This window comes from Cibotium barometz, chromosome 61 (genome assembly GCF_041138505.1).
Source record: "Cibotium barometz isolate CiBa-2024 chromosome 61, ASM4113850v1, whole genome shotgun sequence".
Lineage (NCBI taxonomy): Eukaryota > Viridiplantae > Streptophyta > Polypodiopsida > Cyatheales > Cibotiaceae > Cibotium > Cibotium barometz.
In genome coordinates, this window is record NC_141106.1 from 2,113,336 (window position 1) to 2,119,534 (window position 6,199).

Below are 6,199 nucleotides of genomic sequence, written 5' to 3' on the forward strand. Positions count from 1 at the left end.
CATGGATCTGGTTGATTGACCTTGCTGGTCTTCAATGGATGAGTCCATGGCTCCTTATATGGATCTGTTGGTTGATCTTGCTGATCTTCAACGAGAGTCCATCATGTTAAGTGATTATATTGCCAAGTATTATGGGCTAGGAACTATCGAAACGGCTCCTGAGCGTTCTAGTTGCCAATGATGCCATAGATACTCTGATGAAGGAATGATGGGAAATTAAGAATCAATTGGATAAATTGGAAGATGGTGATCAATGATACTATGGTTTTATTAAAGGATTGTTTTAAACTGGTTGAATCTGGTTGAAAAAGGCAATTTCATATTGGGTGTGTGAGTGGTGTGACTAGTTTTATTTTGCATGAACATCCGGCTAGGGGGCCTTGGAACTCTTTTCCTTGGTACCCGGGACAAAACCTAACCAAATTTTTAATTGGATCCCATCACTACAGTGGTTGGGCGGTTGGCTAACCCATGGGATTGGATGGGGTTAGGTTGGACTGATGGATCCGTAAATCGAGACTCAAACTTTTGTTTTTACGATAGAAAAAAAAAATCCCGGACAGAAACTGTTCTATGGATAGGAATCAACGGCTGTGCCTCTTGAATGGGGAAAAAAGCGTTGATCCCAATGATCCAAGTGCAAGTTTCTTCCTTGAACTAACTAAGTATCTTATAGATGTAATCGGATCATCTCGATCAGAAATGATCTTGACTACGTTAGAGTAAAAAGTTATCCTGGTGGAATCGCCCGTGCTTTCCGGTAAAGGAAGTTTTTCCGGGTTCGGTTTTGGAACAACCGACGGATTAGTCTCTTATCCGGATATCCGTGGGCGAGGCCCCGAGTGTGGGACCCCTGTCCCACGCAAGAAGCGCTACTTCCGCTGCCAGTACCCCGAATCCGTTGCTCGGTGGGAACAGGGATCTTACAGCAACCAAGCAAGAGAAGCACAGGAAGCGGTACGAGGCTAAGAGCTTCATCTACTCTTCCCTATTTGTGTTGGGCGACTACACCCTTGTCGAGAGCTCTACGGGAGGCACTAGCAAACGATCTCTGATTGAGGAGCTTTCTTCGTGGGAGTAAAGTTATAGGATAACTTTTTAGTCTTGTCGAACAAAATTTTTCAGGCCGAAAATGCATTTCGGGCGCGTTAGGACCTCCGTTTTCGAAAAGAAAGCAATTTCGAGCACTCCGAGTAAGTCATCGATTCTATGCAGAACTCTATTTTAAGAACTGTAGGAAGACAGATTGGTTGTGCAGACATTGTGTGTGCTGCAAGGAGGTCAAACAATTGCCATTGGGTGTATGTATGCACATTGAGGTCACTGGTTGTGACATTTGAGTGTAGTACAGTACCACTACAGACAATATAGCAGTTTGTGCACGACAAACCAGAGTGTTGTTTCTAGTAAATTTGTGTGTCTGGCAAGATGTCAAATGATGGCATAAACCAGATTGTTGCTGAGAAGCTTGACAAGAAAAACTTCCATGCTTGGAGGTTCAAGTTAACAAATTTCTTGATGGGAAAGGGTTACTGGGACTACATAGAAGGTGAGCATGAAGAGGCACCGGAGATATCGGACTGCTGCAGCAGCTGTGAAAGAGTTCAAGGATTGGAACCAAGAAGCCAGAAAAGTTATGTATTGGCTCTCTATCAGTATACAGGACACCATGATTGGGCACATACAGGACACCATGATTGGGCACATACAGGACACCATGATTGGGCACATACAGGATGCCAAGTCCCCCAAGGAGGCATGGGACACCTTGGTAAAACTCTATGAAACAAATACCAAGGCACGAAAGATACAGTTGAAGAATGAACTTCATATTGTGGAGAAAAAGAGTATGTATGAATGACTATACAAGGCATTCAAGACGTCTATTCAGACTCGGGAAAAGATTCCCAATTTCACAGATTTGGTGTCTATGTTGATTATATAAGAGAAGAGCTTGGGTGCAGACCAACAGTCTTCACAAAACAAAAACAGTTCAGACTCGGAAAAACATTCCCAATTTCACAGATTTGGTGTCTATGTTGATTATAGAAGAGAAGAGCTTGGGTGAAGACCAAAAGTCTTCACAAAACAAAACAGTTTAGAGCAACAGGCCTTCTACACAAGTTCAGGAAGAGGACGAGGTAGAGGAGGTCGTGGATGCATCGAACAGGTAATCAGAATTATGGCCAGCAGTAGCAGCAACAACAACAGTCCCAGAATTCACAAGAACAACAACACGCAGGTGGACGAGGCCAATTCAGAGGCAGGGGGAGTCAAAGAGGTCGTGGAAATTGGCAAAGGCAGGACATGTGCAGGTAGATTGTTATAAGAAGTAGGCTAACATGCAAAATGGCAAATTGCAGCAAAACAACTATGCATCCTCGAGCAAAAACAATGAGAATGATGAAAGGTTGTTTGTTATGCAGCATGTCGTTAATGCCATGTCTGAAAATGTTGAAGCAGCACATAAAGATGATGTATGGTACGTTGATTTCAGGTGCTTCAAACCACATGACCAGTCATGGTGGGGAGTGGTTCAAGGAGATGAAAAGCCTTGAAAGACTAGGTTTTGTGGAAACAGGGGATGACACTACTCATCCAATTGCCCATTTTGGAGATGTGCCATTGTCTATGCAGGATGGCAAAGTGAAGTACCTTGCAGATGTACTTCATGTTCCAAACATAACAAAGAATTTGGTTTCAATTGGCCAGATGATTGAGCAGGGTTTGTAGGTTTGGTTTAACCCTGATGGTTGTTATGTTGAAGACTTTAAAGACAAGTGCAGGTTGGTTGCAAAAGGCAACTCTAGCAAATAACATTAAATTTTTATTTCTGTAAGAAATGTACATTGTCTCATAGGAGAGTACACAATACAATTACATTTTTGTTATACAAGTGAAGGGATACCCATTGAGATTTTGTATATCAAGATGGGTCTTTTGGCTTGAAATATTTACAAGATTTGTGATAACATACATGAGTGAACATTGCTTTTGTGTCCAAAGCAGCTTTCCTTTAATGACGTCGCCTCCATAAATATTCCTCCAATACAATCTTTGTTTCAAGATTAATCTTAATCTAAAAGACATTGTTCTGTGTGTAGCGTCTCTTATTATGAGCATATATTCATTGACACAACCAATGGATAGTTGTGGTTTTTAAGACGCCTTCCTTCGGTGTCTGATTCCATGGCTTTGGAAATACAAGATACGAACCTGGAATGTTCCACATAATTTAATATAGTGTGTCATCAAAAATCAAAGTGTTGTCTCCATCCAAATCTTGAAAATATGTCCAAATTGCGTAGGTTCTTGTGGTAAGCATGCTCATAGCCAAAGAACATAGGGCTTTTAAGGAACATCCTAGTGTCTTAGCTCAGCACATTCTTGAATTTCATATGATATTTTGAAAGACATAAATTGAGGATGCGAAGAATATAATCTAATTTGCATCTACTCCAAATCCAAACCTCAAACCATTTAAAGCAAAAGTCTAAGAAATTTTCTACATCCAAACGCACAATATGGTACACTTCATTTGCTTTCTTGAACTATTCGCATATGTTTAGTCCAATACGGAATCTCATCAACATGGTCTAGCTCAAATGATTCAAGAAGTATTCCAATCATATCAAGAATGAGAACCCTTCTTTGATCTTTAAGTGAAGGCACACATGCAAACATTGGTTGTCGTGGTACTAAAGATAATGAAACATGCCAACATAGCATCAACGGATTTGACAGCTCGTAAACATTTTGATTTGCCAAGATTGCTCCTATCCTTTCATCTGAAATAGAAACACACATAATTAGCCAAATTCCTTCATTCATTACAAGATAAGGAAAGAATACAAACCCTTTATGTTTAGGCTCAAACAAGGGCTTACTAGTGGTATAGTGATCTTGGAGCCATTTCAAAGAGAAATAGTACAAAAGTGTGTATAGTAGGATGGCCCTAGGATCATTATGTACCCCTTCTTACACAACAATATGTTACCACAATATAATAGTCCTAGTAAGGCATGCTAATCTAGACCTTGAGAAAACTTACAAACAAAGGACTTGAGGACTTGTGGTCATGCAAAAATGACCTTAGGGCCATTCTTGCACTTGTTTTGCATGAAAAGAATGGCCCTAGCAACATTCTTGGATGCCCCAAGGCCACTATTGAATGCTCTTTGAGGCCTTTAAGGCTAAGCAAGGGCCTTATTTTTCATGAAAAAGAAAGGCCCCATGGCCATTCTTACACCTGTTGTGCATGAAAAGAATGCCCCTAAGGCCATTCTTTAATGCTGAGGAGAATGCAAGAAAGTTGGATGATCCAAGAATGGCCCTAGGGACATTCTTCAATGCCTAGAAGGATGCATGAACGTTTGGTGGTCCACAAAGCCAATGCAAGAATGGCCCGAGGTCCATTCTTAGATGCCCCATAGCCATCTCCAACATGACCTCAAGGACTTGGGGTCATGCAAGAATGGCCTAGGCCATTCTTACTCTTGTTGTGCATGAAGATGCCCCATGGCCACTCATGCATGCTCTTTGAGACCTTCAAGGGAAAACAATGGCCTTATTTACCATAAAAGAATGGTCCGAGAGGTGCATGTTATAGAATGGTCCTAGGGCCATTCAAAACTCCCTTGTGCAAAGCTATTAGTACAAGGTGCTAATCAAACCTTGAGTGAGGGGCTTTAAATTATAGAAGGACAAAAGAGAAGATACTAAATAATAGATTGTATAATGGTTTTTAGGTACATTATAAGAAACATATATCAACTTTATGTTGTGAACACACTTATGAACAAGCCTCAAGAGGGTGCACTCCAACAAAGAAGAAGAGTGCACTTCGAGGAAGAAATTGTCTGACAAAATGTGAGAAAAATTGCAATAAAGGAGCCTTCTCTTAGAATAGGATGCACTCCCACTATAGGCTAACACTAGAAAAAATGCAACAAATTTCAAGACCCTAAAGATTGAAATAATCCATCAAAACTTAAATAAAGAGAATAAACATGTACATCAAGAGAATAGAGATATCTCCACAAAACTTAAATAGATTCATCAAGAGAATAAACATGTACATCATTGTGAATATTTCTAAACTTCCAAGTTATATCTTGATTTAAAGTTCTTGATCCATTCCATTACATGAATAGATCTTTTGGAAATTCTACAACCTAGAAAAACTTACACACAAAAGGTCATGATGAAAGTTAGAATATATCTTTAATATAGCGAGAAATTCTAGATAGGATAATACCTTTGCTCTACTTTTACTGATATTTAGAATACCATGATCGTTTAGCAATTTATTGATAAATGCCTTTGCCACGACTGAGACCTCAAGTTACTCCCTCCTTTGCAACCCAATCTTTTAGCTAGAGTTTTCTAAAACATTTTGCAAAAATGATATACACCCTAGACGAAGTATAAGGTATCTATTTGGAGCATACATAATGGATTGGTGTAGAGAACATGGCTGGAAGCAACGCTTCAAGAGTAATCCATTTAAATTCAATACCACAGTCAACATTACTTTCTTAGATGTGTTTTGTATTGAATAAATCTCCTTCTCAAGTGGAATTGACTCCTCCACAACTTCAATGGCGATTTCATTCATGCTAGTATCCGCGATGCTTGATGTTATAGTTATTTCATACGGATCATAAGAGGCTCTTGCGCAAAATAACTATAATGTGATAACATTTTTAAGCATGATATGGCCTAGACAATGGTGTACCCATATGCATAGTAAACAAATATGTTCTTTTTTAAGCAAATATTTTCTCAAGGAAATATATATCTACTTAAAATTAATAAAGCTCCTAGATAGAAATTTTGATATATTTTTGCTGATGTAGCAGAATGGCTTCAATTCTACTACATTAGAACTTTTCAACAAATTGGTAGCATTCAGTTCATCATGTAAATCTCAACAAACTAAAAGGATGTACAAAACTTAACAAGTAAACAGTTCTCAAACAAAAAGACCTGGTAGCCAATTTAATTCTCTAACTTGCACAAAATTTAAACTATGATAACCTTGCTCTAGGGGCATTCTTTCCATGCACAATAGCATTAGGAATGGCCCTAGGACCATTCTTGCATAACTCCAAGGCCATCCTTGCATGCTCTAATGGCATGATTGCCATGTTAGAGTGGCCTTGGGCATCAAAAAATGGCCCTAGGGCCATTCTTCTCG